Below are 14,102 nucleotides of genomic sequence, written 5' to 3' on the forward strand. Positions count from 1 at the left end.
GGGTTTTCAAAAGGTGAGCAGGACCCAATGGGTGTGATAACATAAAATGCAACTTCTGAAGAATTTCAAATATTGTCATAGATGTGGAGGCGGAACTTCCCTGTGGCCAGATGGAGATTGCTTTGACCACAGGCCTGTGCACCCCCGGAGTGAGGCCGTGGCCCCTGCGAGGCGGGGACACGTGGAAGGGAGCCAGAGAGAACACAGCATCCATTGATCAGCAGGACAGCTGTGGGGAGGGACAGACCCACAGGCGGTAGGAGGGGCCCTGGGAGAGATGGGAAGGAAACGGAAGGACAGAAGCTGCCAGGGTGGGTTGGGGATTGGGAGGGAGGTCTGGGGGCTGAGAGAGGGCTGGGAGCCCCCACTTCCTGCAAGCTTCCTGTGTCCCTCAGCCAAACCCTGAGCCTTCTCCCTCCTCAGGGCCCTTGCAGCCTGGCACCTCCTCACTCAGCAGGTCTCCTACCCCGCACCATGAAACACACCTGCCTCTCCGCCCTCTCTCTTCCTCTCCGCACCCAGAAGAGGCCCGTCCCTCCACCTGCGGCCTTGCCCTCCTTTTCTGATTTTTGTTTTTGTCTTTTCAGCTTACAAGATTTTTCATCATAAAATCAGGTAAGACTCCCTCTTGATCCCAGGTTTCCCTCCAGCCACCAACCCCGGATTCCCTGCTCAGTGTCTCCTGGTGACTCTCAACCCTCTGTCTGCTTCTTCTGCTCCCCGCCCCCCCACTTTCTACCTACAGGCCACCCCTTTCTTTGCCCATCGTGGACCTCCCCCGGGCTGCTTTCTCCCTCTCCATCTCCCTGGGCTCCTCGGGTATTACAGACCCCTTTGCTTATCATCTCCCTCACTCAGGTTACGAGTTAAATTGTGTCCCCTCTCTGAAAATTCCTGTGTTGAATTCCTAACCCCCTCAATATCACAGAATGTGACCTTATTTGAAGAAATGGTCTTTACAAAGGAACCCACATTAAAATGAGGTCATTAGGGTAGGGCCTAATCCAATAGACTGGTGTCCTTATAAAAAGGGGAAATGTGGGCACTCGTACATATGGCAAGGATGCCACTTGAATGTGAAGACGGCCGTCCGCAAGTTAAGAAGCCAGCCTGCAACAAGCCCTCCCCTCACAGCCCTCAACATAACTGGCCCAGCTGACACCTTGATTTCAAACTTCTAGCCCCCAGAATGGTGAGACAATACATTTCTCTTGCTTATGTGACTCCATCAGTGGCATTTCGTTATGGCAGCCCTAGGAAAAGAACCCAGCCCATGAGGGTGGTGAAGCTCTGTTCCCTTCACCATTTCCAGTGCCAAGAACAAAGCTTGGGGCACAGCAGGAGCTTCACAAATATTTGTGGTTTGGATATATGAAAAAACTTCTTTCCAAACTCCATGGACACTCCTTTTGATTATCTGATAATTATTTTTAAAATGTATATTTATTAGAAGAGGAGAAAAATGTGAGATTCAAAAAGTTCGTGAAAAGTACATTCTTCCAGAGTTGTTCTACGAAAGTATAAGCACATAGATTTTGTATTAGTCCATTCTTGCACTGCTGTAAAGGAATACCTGAGACTGCATAATTGATAAAGAAGAGACATTTGGCTCACGATTCCACAGGGTGGACAGGAAGCAGGATGCTGGCATCTGCTTGGCTTCTGGGGCGGCCTCAGGAAACTTAAAATCGTGGTGGAAGGTGAAGGGGAAGCCAGCACTTCACGCGGCTGGAGCAGGAGGAAGAGAGAGAGCAGGGAGGTGCCACACCCTTAACCAGATCTTGTGAGAACTCACTCATTATACAGTACCGGGGGGATGGTGCTAAATCATTCATGAAAACTCTGCCCCCATGATCCGATCACCTCCCATCAGGCCCCACCTCCAACCCTGGGGATTACAATTCGACATGAGATTTGGTGGGGACACAGATCCAAACCATATCAGCTATCGTGTGTTATGAAATTGGGGAGCCTTTAAAAAGCTTCCACAAATCTTTGTGAATGAAACATACTGCTGAGAACTTCATGTTTATACTTTCTTTGTCTTGGGGATGCCAGCCTCAGATGGTTCCCAGGAATCCCTGCCTTCATGAATATCCCCTCCCACACTGGATAGGGCTCACTGCACTAGGACATTGTGGAAATAGTAACAGTGTGTGACTTCTGAGGTTAGGTCATGAGATACAGTGGCCCATGGGGCTCCCTCTAGGATCACTCACTCTGGGGGAGGCCAGTCACCATGCTGTGAGGACACTCAGGCAGCCCTGGGGAGAGGTCTGCAGGATGAGGAACTGAGGCCTCCTGCCAGCACCAGCACCAGCTCATCAGCCATGTGAGTGAGCCATCTTGGAAGCAGATCCATCAGCCCCTGTTGAGCCTTCAGATGACTGTAGCCCTGGCCAGTAGCATTGTGACTGCAACCTCATGAGAGGCTCTGAGCCAGAGCCACCCAGCTAAGCCATTCCTGAATTCCTGGACCACAGAAACTGTTCATTGCCACTTTAAGCCCCTAGGCTGGGGAGTCATTTTGTACCTAGCAGTAGGGAACAAATACAACCTTTCTTTTAATTTAATTGTGTTTTTTGAGACAGGGTCTTGTTCTGTCACCCAGCCTGGAATGCAGTGGTGTGATCTCTGTGCACTGCATCTTCGACCTCCCAGGCTCAGGTGATCTTCCCACCTCAGACTCCCCAGTAGCTGGGACTACAGGCATGCACCACCATGCCTGGCTAATTTTTGTAGTTTTTATAGAGATGGGGTTTCATCATGTTACCCAGGCTGGTCTTGAACTCTTGGGCTCAAGTGATCTGCCTACCTTGGCCTCCCAAAGTACTGGGATTACAGGCATGAACCACTGCACCTGGCCTCTTTTAATTTTTAGTTTTAGAGATGGGGGGATCTTGTTTCATCACCCAGTCTGGAATGCAGTGGTGCGATTTTGGCTCACTGCAGCCTCCACCTCCCAGGCCCAGGTGGTCTTCCCTCCTCAGCCTCCTGAGTAGCTGGGGCTACAGGCATGTGCCACCACACCTATCAAATTTTTGTATTTTTTGTAGAGATGGGGTTTTGTCACGTCACCCAGGCTGGTGTCGAACACCTGGGCTTGTGATCTGCCTGCCTTGGCCTCCCAAAGTGTTGGGATTACAGGTATGAGCCACCGTGCCTGGCCCTTTTAAACGTTTACTTCTAGAGATGGGGTCTCATTCTGTCACTCAGGCTGGAGTGCAGTGGTGCAATCATAGCTTACTGTAACCTCAAACCCCTGGGTTCAAGCGATCCTCCAACCTCAGCCTCCCGAGTAACCAGGACTACAGACACATGCCAACCTTGCAGATAGATCCACATTAGTCTGTTAAGAGAAGTGTCATTCTGTTTACTGCCTGCCAACATTCCAGGAACATATTTTCATCCTTGATTTAGTAGGTCTGGGGAAAACCTTAACATTGCCTGTCTCTTTCCCATTGAAGCATCCTTTGAAACTCTCTCCTCATTCTCCCTGGGGCCTAGACAACTCCCTGGTTCCCTTGTGAGCTTCAATTCTACCCTTTAAACCCTGGGGGTTTCCTGGGTTCTGAGGTTCTGTCCTGGGCCCCCGTATCTCCCAGTTCAATAGTCACGAGCCATGGCAGATGACGAGTGGGTCAGGCACTACTCCCAACCCCCATCATGATGACAACTCCTCACCCTCCTTTCCAGCTCAGATCTCTCTGGAGCCCCGGATCGTCATCCCCAAGACAGGGATGTCCCAAAGGAGCCTCAGGTTCAGGCGTTCAAAACTAAATGTGTCTTTTCCCCAGCCCTGCTCATCCCTGCTTGCCTCTGTCTAAGAGATGGGCCTGCCTCCCTCCCATGACCTGCCATCATCCTGACCAACCCAGCAACAGCAACCAACCTAGCCCTACGGGTTTGCCTCCTTGATAGTTAGTTCAGCACTCCCATTTCTCCTCCTCAGCCCCCCATGCCCTCCATCCACCATCCAGGCCACCATCACTTCCAGCCCGGACCATGTAACAGATGCCTCACTGGCCCTCCTGCTGCCACCTGGTCCGTTCTCCACATGAAAGTCAGAGGAACTTCAAAATCTAACCTGGGGCGTGCCCCCTCCTCTCTACTTAAACCTTTTGCTGACACAGGGGCCAAGGGAGAGCCTTCTCCTTGGCCCCCTAAAGGTTCTCTGAAAAATCACTTCGCAAAAGACACGTTAACTGGAGAAAAGGTACACACATTTATTTAACATGTGTTCATGTGAGTCTTTAGAATGAAGACCCAAAGATACAGAGGAACTTGTTCATTTTTTTGCTTACGTTCAATGAAGTATAAACAGCCATGTAGAAATGCGACTGGACAAAAAGGGTCTGATCTAAAGCTGATAGACTGAGTGGGAAAACCCAGCACGGCCTGCCTGTCTAGATTCTTCTTGGTCTCTCTGAGCAGTGCTCCTTCCTTCTGGGGATGGGGCAGGACCTTTTCTGGAATGGGGGTCTTATGACCTACAGTCAAAGGAAAGATCATTTCTTTACGGCCAGTTTTTATACAGAAAGTTGGAGGGAAAGTTAGAATAGTATTTTTAGGTTTTATGACTAGCTTTGGGGAGAAGAGGTTCTGGTTTCTACAGCCCATGTTGTGGAAGAAGGACTCTAGTTTCTATGGCTAGCCTTCAGGAATAGGACTGAGAGCTAGGAGGGCAGGAGGGGGTCAGAGAAGAAACTCGCTCCTGAGGCCTTCATTTCTGGGTATTGTTTTCTAAGTCTGATATGGTTTGGCTGTGTCCCCACCCAAAATCTCTTTTTGAATTATAATCCCCACAATCACCAAGTGTCAAAGGTGGGACCAGGTGGAGGTTTCCCCCATGCTGTTCTCATGACAGTGAGTGAGTCTTATGAGACCTGATGGTTTTATAAGGGGCTCTTCCCCCTTTGCTTGGCAGTCACTCCATCCTGCCACCCTGTGAAGAAAGTGCCTGCTTCTCTTTTGCCTTCCACCATGATTGTAAGTTTCCTGAGGCCTCCCCAGCAATGTGGAACTGTGAGCCAATTAAATCTCATTCCTTTATAAATTACCCAGTCTTAGATATTTCTTCACAGCAGTGTGAGAACAGACTAATACAGTAAATTGGTACCAGGAGTAGGGTGCTGCTGTAAAGATGCTAAAAAATGTGGAATTGACTTTGGAACTGGGTAATGGGCAGAGGCTGGAACAGTCTGAAGGGCTCAGAAGAAGACAAGAAGATATGAGAAAGTTTGGAACTACCTAGAGACTTGTTGAGTGACTTTGACCAAAATGCTGATAGTGATATGGACAATGAAGTCCAGGCTGAGGTGGTCTCAGATGGAGATGAGGAACTTTTTGGGAACTGGAGTAAAGGTCACTCTTGCTATGCTTTAGCAAAGAGACTGGTGGCATTTTGCCCCTGCCCTAGAGATCTGTGGAACTTTGAACTTCAAAGAGATGATTTAGGGTATCTGACAGAAGAAATTTCTAAGTGGCAAAGCATTCAAAAGGAAGTAGAGAATAAAAGTTTGGAAAATTTGCAGACTGAGGCGGCAATAGAAAAAGAAAAACCCATTTTCTGGGAGAAATTTAAGCCTGCTGCAGAAATTTGCTTAAGTAACCTGGAGCCAAATGTTAATCACCAAGACAAAGGGAAAAATGTCTCCAGGGCATGTCAGAGACCTTCATGGCAGCCACTCCCATCACAGGTCCTGAGGCCTAGGTGGTGAAACAGTTTTGTGGGCTGGGCCCAGGCCCCCCACCTGCTCTGTGAAGCCTTGAGACATGGTGTTCTGTGTCCCAGCTGCTTCAGTTCCAGTCATGGCTAAAAGGACCTAAGGTACCACTCACGTCATTGCTTCAGAGGGTGAAAGCCCCAGGCTTTGGTGGCTTCCACTTAGTGTTCAGCCTGAGGTTGCACAGAAGTCAAGAATTGAGGTTTGGGAGCCTGTGCCTAGACTTCAGAGGATGTATGGAAATGCCTGGATGTCCAGACAGAAGTCTGCTGCAGGGGTGGAACCCTCATGGAGAGCCTGTGCTAGGACAGTGTGGAAGGGAATGTGGAGTTGGAGCCCCCACATAGAGTTCCCACTGGGGCACTGCCTAGTGGAGCTGTGAGAAGAGGGCCACTGTCTTCCAGATCCCAGAATGGTAGATCCACTGACAGCTTGCACCATGCACCTGGAAAAGCCACAGGTACTCAATGCCAGCCAACTAAAGCAGCTGAGAGGGGGGCTGTACCCTCCAAAGCCACAGAGGCAGAGCTTCCCAAGGCTTTGGAAGCCCACCCCTTGCATCAGTGTGACCTAGATGTGAGACATGGAGTCAAAGGAGATCATTTTGGTTTACTTAAAGTTTACATGGTAAACTTAAAGGTTTAATGACTACCCTATTGGATTTCAGACTTGTATGGGACCTGTAGCCCCTTTGTTTTGGCCAATTTCTCCCATTTGGAATGGGTGTATTTACCCAATACCTGGACCCCCATTGTATCTAGGAAGTAACTAACTTGGTTTTGATTTTACAGGCTCATAGGCAGAAGGGACTTGCCTTGTTGCAGATGAGACTTTGGACTTGGACTTTTGGGTTAATGGTGGAATGAATTAAGACTTTGGGGGACTGTTGGAAAGGCATGATTGTGTTTTGAAATGTGAGGATATAAAATTTGGAAGGGGCCAGGGGCAGAATGATATGGTTCGGCTGTGTCCCCACCCAAAATCTCATCTTGAATTATAATCCCCACATGTCAAGAGCAGGACCAGGTGGAGGTAATTGGATCATGTGGGCAGTTTCCCCCATGCTGTTCTCATGATAGTGAGTGTGTCTCATGATATCTGATGGTTTTATAAGGGGCCCTTCCCCCTTCACTTGGTACTCACTTCATCCTGTCACCCTGTAAAGAAGGTGCCTGCTTCTCCTTTGCCTTCTGCCATGTTTGTAAGTTTCCTGAGTCCTCACCAGCAATGTAAAACTGTGAGTTAATTAAACCTCTTTCTTGTATAAATTATCAGTCTCAAGTCTTTCTTTTCTTTTTTCTTTCTTTCTTTTTCTTTCTTTCTTTCTTTCTTTCTTTCTTTCTTTCTTTCTTTCTTTCTTTCTTTCTTTCTTTCTTTTTCTTTTCTCTCTTTTTTTTTTGAGACAGAGTCTCACTCTATCACCAGGCTGGAGTGCAGTGGCATGATCTAGGCTCACTGTAACCTCCTTCTCCCAGGTTCAAGCGATTCTTCTGCCTTAGCCTCTCAAGTAGCTGGGATTACAGGCCTGTGACATGACGCCCGGCTAATTTTTGTATTTTTAGTAGAGATGGGGTTTTGCCATGTTGGCCAGGCTGGTCTTGAACTCCTGACCTCAAGTGATCTGCCTGCCTTGGCCTCCTGAAGTGCTGGGATTACAGGCACGAGTCACTGCACCCAGCTGGGGACATTTTTTATAGCAGTGTGAGAATGGACTAACAAAGCCCCAACACTGGCTTCTTACACTTTACAAAAAGAAGAGGAAAGATAACTCTTAGCATGTCATGTAAGGTCCTTTTCTGAACTGGCCTCTGCCAACCTGTCTCCAGCCTCACCTTGCTCAGGCCTTAGGACCTTTGTGCTCGCTGCTCCCTCCTCCTTGATCATACTTTACCCAGATGCTTTGCCACTCACTGCCCTGTCTCCTTCAGGTCTCCACTAAGGATATGTTCATCAAGAGGCCTTTTCTGGCTACATGTCATGAAATAGGAGCCCCTTACTCCGTGTTATTTCCCCCCTCAGCACTTACCTCCTCATGAATATTATGCCTTGGTTTGCTTATTGGTTTGGGTTTTTTCTCCTCTTTCCCCTAGAATGGAAGAGCTATGAGGGCAGGGGCTTTGTGTACATTTGCTCATGGTGCCTAAACCCAGTGCCTGAATAGATCCCTGCATACAGTAAACACTCAGCAGGTGCGATAAACTTCTCGCCTCTTCCTGCCACACAAATCTGGGCTCCTGCAACACTGAACTGCTTTTTGCTGCCGACCCACACCACTCTTACCTCCAAGTCTCTGCCCACGCTCATCCTCCTGCCTGGAGGGGCCTTCCTCCTTTGTTTTTCAAATTTTCATTTAATTTAAAAAAATATTTGTATATACATTTTCCAGAGATGGGGTCTCACTCTGTTGCCCAGGCTGAAGTGCAGTGGCACAATCATAGCTCACTGGAGCCTCAACCACCTAGACTCAAGCCATCCTCCCACCTCAGCCTTCCAAGTAGCTAGGTGCACACCACCACGCCCAGCTAATTTTGTATTTTCTGTAGAGATGAGGTCTTGCTCCTCTGGTCTCAAACAAACAAGTTCAACCAACTCCTTGCTCAGGCTGGTTTCAAACTTCTGGCCTCCCAAACAACCTTCAGCCTCAGCCTCCCAAAGTACTGAGATTATAGGCATGAGCCATAGTGCCTGGTCATTTGCATATTCTATGGTTCCTTTAGGATGCTACTTGTGTTATCACCTCCCCTAGGCATCCCTCCCTGACTGTTTCCCCTCTGCCTGGTCAAGTACCCTTCCTGGACTCCTGCAGTATCTCAGACATCTCAATTGCAGCACTCATCATTGCATTTTTGAAGGATGTTTGTTGTTTACATGCTTGCTTGTTGTGAGCATCTTGTGGGCAAACTCCCGCCCTGGTAAACCCTTGGCAAAGGGCCTGAAGTAGTCAATGCTGAGTGAATTTTTTATGAATGAATGAATGAATGAATGAATGGGGTTAGCTTGGGTTTGGCCATAGGTCTTATTCAGTGACCCTGAATAATCTCTGTCCCTTTCTGGGCCCCAGTTTTTCTCAATCTGTATAGTCAAGCTGGGTCTAACTAACCATCTGTGTTTATTAACACTGCAATTCTGGTCTCCTAGCCCCTGGGGTTCTAATCCTATTGGGGGAGGCAGATGTCTGCCTGGATTGCATCCCCATGGGTCATTCTGATGTGGCAACAGCTGGATCCATGAAGACCTGTTCCCAACCTGCAGACCTGCGACTCTGCTTTATAAGAAACCAGGTGAAAGGAACACATGTGGGCTCCTGGAGGACAGTCTTGGAGGACTCCCTGGGATGGGGGAACACAGGCAGGAGAAAAAGCGACACCTCCAGCTTACCCCCTTCCCTATCAGGGCTGCGGACTGTAAGGGGGAAGAAAAACAAGCACAGCTGCACAGGACAATTTAGCTCTTTCACCGTGAGTTAAGTTCCCAGCCGCCTGTTGGGTGAGGCCGCAGCATGACCTTAGCCCCCTCCACGGCGCCACCGCCATAGCATCTGCCCATTTTTTTTCATACTGTAAGGAAGAGGCCTGGGGTGTCCTTGGGTGGCCCCAGAGCTCTGAAGTGGGGCCATAGAGGGAAAGGGGCCGTCCCCGTGGGAAAGGAGGGAGAGGAAGCTAGAATGTTGGGGAGGGAGATATCTCAGTGCTGAGAATCCAGGGATGGGAGGAAGCTGAGCTAAGCTGTGGCTGTTTGGGGTGTGTGTGGCTTGTGGAGCTCCTCTACTATTTTTCTTTTTTTTGCAACTGGACTACTCTAAGGGGATGTGGGCAAATTGCACAAGCCCTCAGGGTCCCCCTTACCTGCAGCAACTCTGATGATGCTGTGAAGAGGCCAGTCAGGTGTTTGCCACTCCCAGCATGCTGTGTGGCCCTGGAGAAGACAGTTACACTCTCTCTGAGGACATCTTTGCAAGGCAGGTGGGGGCAGAATAGAGATGCCTAAGGGAGCCTGTATCTGAAGCGCCCTATCCTTACACAGCATATCAAGAATATGTAGTATTAACACAATTTATTACTGTTGATGTTGGCCTTGATCATCTGGCCGAGGTCGAATTTGTCAGATTTCTCCACGGTAAAGTTACTTCTTCTTCTCTTTTCCATACTGTAACTTTTGGAAGGAAGTCACTATGTGCAGTCCACACTTTAGGAGTGGAAGTTGTTTATTTATGCTCTATCGCCGTGGGGGTGAAGTATCTACATAAACTATTTGGAATTCTTCTGCCCGGGAAATTTGCCTAATCTCTCCCACTTACAGTCATGTGCCGCATAATAACATTTCCGTCAACAACGATGGTGGTCCCGTAAGATTATAATGGAGTTGAGAAATTCCCATTGCCTAGACCTTCCAGTAGGACGAGATGTGGACGTGATAGGCAGTGATACTGATGATCCTGATCCAGTGTAGGCCTAAGCTAATACGTGTGTTCGCTTTTTTTTTTTTTTTTTTTTTTTGAGATGGAGTTTTGCTCTTGTTGCCCAGGCTGGAGTGCAGTGGTACAATCTTGACTCACTGCAACCTTCACCTCCTGGGTTCAAGCAACTTCCCTGCCTCAGCCTCCCAAATAGCTGGGATTACAGGCATGTGCCACCACACCCGGCTAATTTTTGTATTTTTAGTAGAGATGGGGTTTCCCCATGTTGGCCAGGTTGGTCTCGAACTCCTGACCTCAGGTGATCCACCAGCCTTGGCCTCCCAAAGTCCTGGGATTACAGGTGTGAGCCACCACACCCGGCCCATGTTTGCAGTTTAGTTATTTTTATTTTTTGTTTTAATTTTTAGCAACAAGGTCTCATTCTGTGGCCCAGTCTGGAGGGCAGTGGAGGGATCCTAGCTCACTGCAGTCTTCACTTCCTGGGTTGAAGCCATCCTCCTGTATCAGCCTCCCGAGTAGCTGAGACTACAGGCATGCATCACCATGCCCGGCTAATTTTTCTTTTAATAGATAAGTCTTGCTATGTTGCCCAGGCTTGCCTTGAACTCCTGGCCTCAAACTATCCTCTTGCCCTCAAACTATCCTCCTGCCTCTGCCTTCCAAAGTGCTGAGATTATAGGCATGAGCCACTGCATCTGGCCTTCCATTTTAGTTTTTAACAAAAAAAGTTTAAAAATTAAAACAAATTTAAAAATAGAAAAAAAGCTTATGGAATAAAGATATAAATCTTTATATATAAATACATATAATTATATATAAAGCTTATATATATAAATCTTTCTTTAAATCTTTTTTCGTACACTTGCTTAATGTGTTTGTGTTTTAAGTTGTTACTACAAAAGAGTCAAAAGTTTTAAAAATTAAAAAGTTTAGAAAGTAAAAAATTACAGCTAAGGTTAATTTATTATTGAAGAAAGAAAAATATTTTTAGGGCTGGGTGCGGTGGCTCACTCCTGTAATCCCAGCACTTTGGGAGGCCAAGGCAGGTGGATCATCTGAGGTCAGGAGTTCAAGACCAGCCTGGCCAACATGGTGACTCCCCGCCTCTACTAAAAATACAAAAATTAGCCAGGTGTGGTGGCTGGCACTTGTAATTCCAGCTACTCGGGAAGCTGAGGCAGGAGAATCTCTTGAACCCGGGAGGCAGAGGTTGCAGTTGAGCCAAGATTGTGCCATTGCACTCCAGCATGGGTGACAAGAGCAAAACTCTGTTTCAAAAAAAAAAAAAAAAAAAGAAAGAAAGAAAAAGAAAAATATTTTTATAAATTCCATGTAGTCTAAATGTACAATACTTATAAAGTTTACAGTAGGGTACAGTAATGTGCTAGGTCTTCACATTCACTCACAACTCACTCACTGACTCGCCCAGAGCAACTTCCAGTCTTGCAAGCTTCATTCATGGTAAGTGTATTTTTACGGTTCCTTTTGTATGTTTAGATACACAAATACTTACCGTTATGTTACAACTGCCTACAGTATTCAGTACAATAACACAGTGTACAGGTCTGTAGCCTAGGAGTAGTAGGCTATACCATATAGCCTAGATGTGTAGCTGGCTATACCACCTAGGTTTGTGTAAGTACACTGACGTTCACACTATGACGAAACTGCCTAACAGTGCATTTATCAGAAGATATCCTCATAACAATGCATTTATCGGAACGTATCCCTGTCAATAAGGGACATGTGACTGTTTATTTATACACTTATTTATTTATATCAGTGTATGCTTTATTTTCTTGTTCAAGTTGTTCCATCCAGCTTTGGTCATCAGAAGCTCTTTCAGTTGTTTTCTGTGTCCCTTTCACATCCTTCCATCATTGTGGATTTCTTTGATTTTTTAGGCATTTTCTTACCTTCTGTCATTGTATGATGTTCCAGGCTCATCTTGTACATTGTACATTTTCTACCCCAGTCCTTGCTTGAATCAGCCATTTCTCTCTAAATTTCTCTCTCTCTCTCTTTCTCTCTCTAAGACAGATCTTGCTCTGTTGCCCAGGCTGGAGTGTAGTGGTGTGATCTCAGCTCACCGCAACCTCTGCCTCCCAGGCTCAAGCCATCCTCCCATGTCATCTTCCTGAGCAGCTGGGACTACAGGCACATGCCACCATGCCCAGCTGATTTTTGTATTTTTTGTAGAGACGGGGTTTCGTCATGTTGATCAGGCTGGCCTGAACTCCTGGGCTCAAGCAATCCACCTGCCTCAGACTCTTAATGTGTTGGGATTACAGGCATAAATCACCATGTCCAGCCTGAATCAGCCATTTCTCTGGGGATCCCTGTTTTCTTTTACTGGAGAATGTAATTAGACACCAAAATCTGGATGTTAAGTGTGCTAATTACTACCACAATATCGATGCTTCTAAGTACTCTCAGCTGATAGAACAAGGAAATATATGTATATATGAACTTCTGTATATACACATACCCTATAAACATTTCTGTTTGCAACTATCAACTTACCTGTCTGCATTGGGAAGCTACTGTCTCCAACTCAAATCTATTGCCATATGGATCATTCCAGCCCCTTGCTTGTTGGTAATCTCTCACTCCAACGGTGAGAAACCTCATCGTTCTTCTCTTGAGAATCCAATTGTCTGGACTTTGGCTAGTGGGAGCCCCTTTAAGTTGGCTCCTTTATTCTTGGCCTCATCATTCATTGAGTGTTTCCTTGCATTTTGACATGAGATGCTTCAGGTGCGCTTTCCCTGCCCAATCCTGGAATCAGCCATTTCTCTAAGGACACTAGTTCTGTTTAGTGGGGAAGGCATTTAGGAGACAAGATCTGGGCCCTGAGCGTGCTAATTGCTATAGTTATGTTGCTTTTCCCTGGTCTGCTCATAACAATGTCTCCAATTAACACTCACAGCCATAGCCACAGATCCTTCCTCCACTCCATGTTTTTGACTTCCTTTTTGCATAGTGAGAATGCTGAGTCCCCAAAAATCAGCACATTTACTCATTTCTTCCATCATACAACACAGAGATAGTGGTTTTAGAATTATAACACTAAATACCTAGACACCTGTGGTTAAACTTATTTATTTTCCTTGTGTGGCTATATTATTATTTGACATTCAGTTAAGCTCATCTCTTTTCTCTTTGTTTACAAGTTTACAGTTTACATTTTTATCTTTTTATTTAATTTTATTTTTGAGAATGTAAAATATTTGCATAGTTAAAAAGTCAAAAATCCTGTACAAATATATTCAGAGGAATTTCACTCCCATCTCTTTCTTCTCCATTGATATTCCCAGTAACTCCTTAAGAGTAACCATTTGCAATAAGTTTCTGATTTATCCTTCTTGGGTTTCTTTTGCATAATTATTTAAATATGTATGTAAATACATAAATGTTTCTTTTTTATTTTCTTAAAAGTTTGCATAGTATAGGTAGTCCTTTATTTTGCTTTTATCTTATTTTGTTGTTTAACAATATATGCTGGAAATCACTCCCTGTAGGTTTATAGAGATCTTCCTTCTTGCCTTCACGGCTGCATAACATTCTCTCGTGTGGTACCATAGTTTGTTCATCCAATTTTCTACAGATGGGCATTTGGGTATTTTCAACATTTTGTATTATAAATAATTCCTCAATAAATAACCTTGCATATACATTTTTCATATTTGTGGAATTATATCTTTAGGATAAATCCTAGAAGTAAATATCCTGGGTCAAAGAGTAAATGCATATGCTGTTTTGTTCTATATTACAAATTCCTTCCTAGAAGGTTTACTGCCAACAGGCATTACTGACAATTTATAAGAGTAACTATTTGCTCAAAGCCACACCAACAGGTATTGTCAAGCTTTTGAAATTTTGCCAATGTGATAGATGAAAAATGGCATTTCAGTGCAGTTTTGATTTACTTAAAAAATTCTCGTATGTGCCAAGTCCAT

At 45.9% G+C, this 14,102-nt stretch overlaps 1 long non-coding RNA gene across 1 annotated transcript; it reads left to right on the forward strand.

Annotated features, from left to right (window-relative positions):
* Positions 1–280: 280 nt before the first annotated feature.
* LOC126964362 (uncharacterized) lies at positions 281–6,942 on the forward strand. Its single transcript, XR_007729351.1, has 3 exons — positions 281–311; positions 588–615; positions 6,518–6,942. It is a non-coding gene; the product is annotated as an uncharacterized LOC126964362 (long non-coding RNA).
* Positions 6,943–14,102: the final 7,160 nt, after the last annotated feature.

The sequence above is a fragment of the Macaca thibetana genome, chromosome 10 (genome assembly GCF_024542745.1).
Source record: "Macaca thibetana thibetana isolate TM-01 chromosome 10, ASM2454274v1, whole genome shotgun sequence".
NCBI lineage: Eukaryota > Metazoa > Chordata > Mammalia > Primates > Cercopithecidae > Macaca > Macaca thibetana.